At 36.6% G+C, this 1,484-nt stretch overlaps 1 protein-coding gene across 1 annotated transcript in view; it reads left to right on the forward strand.

The window, feature by feature from the left end:
• LOC119585699 (cyclin-K-like) overlaps window positions 1-1,484 on the forward strand; it is a gene marked incomplete at its 5' end in the record, with an annotated part of 10,650 nt that overhangs the window by 4,050 nt on the left and 5,116 nt on the right.

Below are 1,484 nucleotides of genomic sequence, written 5' to 3' on the forward strand. Positions count from 1 at the left end.
GGTAATGATAATAGTAATAATTCAAATAATGCATTGGAGTTCAAACTGTCTGTTTTATGTACGTATGCATTCGTATATTTACAAATTTCAACAACCTTCTTGCAACTTCTGTAATTAAATTCCATCTTTAACTTGTATAGTTTCAACATCTTAATTGCAGCCCCTTTCAATCCAAAGTAGTTCTCTGTGAGTGATCTATCAGTATCTCTAGCAAGATCACTGGTTTTGAAACCAGATGATCAGTGTCCCATAGTGCTTCTTGCCAGGCAGGGCAGAGGGGGACTCTTATTCTGCTGTGGCCTGATCTTCGGTTTGTTATCCAGGACCCCCAGTCTCCTGGGTAATAGTGTTGTTGGGTTCAAAGTCAGGTTTTGAGTCTTTTACCAATCATTTTGCCAAGGTTCCTCTATGTTGAAGTCTTCCCTATAAGATTTATAAAAGGTTTTCTGTGATTTTTGTTGAGAGGTGACTGGAGCCTGTCCTTACTTGTGTTAGTCTCCCTCATGAATATTTCATTTGTGGTGTTTTATCTTTTCAGAGTTAGGGGGAAGTGATTATGGTAATTGAATTTGTGGCTGCTGCTATCATGGTCTCTATTGATTGGACAATTTTTTTTGTGTGCGCACACTGAAACACAGTATTCTGCCACAGTGTAACAAAGGCTGAGCCCAAGGTTGTGAGCACAGATTAAGATGCTCCCAAGTTGCTTATAACTTTTTTTTTGCATTTTTGTGCAGTATTTTCATTATATTTCCTGCAAGTTAAGGTGAACTCCATTGTCATTCTGAGATGCTTTGGGTGGGGTTCTGTTCTGTTAAAAGTAGTTGAGGAGGATCTCCAGATTGTAAACTTACTTTGACTAAGGTACTATTTATTTAACATTTAATTGCCAACCATCAGAGAGGTTGTTTAAGTTATGTCACTGAAGTAAATGCTGAAAGAGTTAGGGTCAGGACTGATCCTCTGGAGGATACATTTTATGATCTTCTAGTATTGGAGATTGTAATGTATTTTGCTGGTTTACTAGCTTTAATTATGATTATTATTTTTTGTTTGTCTTAGTATACTTTTGGGCAGTTGTTCAGCTGTTGGTATTCTTGCCATGCTGCCCTCTCAAATTTGTGGTTTAGTTTATGCATGATTATTTACCTAATTTGTTTGGCAGGGGTGTTTTGTTATTTGAAAACTGTTTGTGAATGATCTAGTCTGCCTTTTTCAGGAGGTTTCAGACTATATTTGTCAGAGTTTGTGAACTCTTTTGAGTCCAGCTTTCTTGCCTCTCAGTCTGTTTGGATCTGGGAGCAAAACTCCAATTAATGTATTATGGATTTTCTCATTGTTCTCCCAAAGTTATTCATTCATTGGGTAACTAATAGAGAATGTAAAGTAATCTACACCCAGTAGCAATGTATGTTTTGGAATTTTTAACAAGAAACTGTTGAGTCTGTTTTCCTATGGTAGAATTTTGTGAAAAGTCAAATATA

The sequence above is a fragment of the Penaeus monodon genome, chromosome 20 (assembly GCF_015228065.2).
Source record: "Penaeus monodon isolate SGIC_2016 chromosome 20, NSTDA_Pmon_1, whole genome shotgun sequence".
Taxonomy (NCBI): Eukaryota; Metazoa; Arthropoda; class Malacostraca; order Decapoda; family Penaeidae; genus Penaeus; species Penaeus monodon.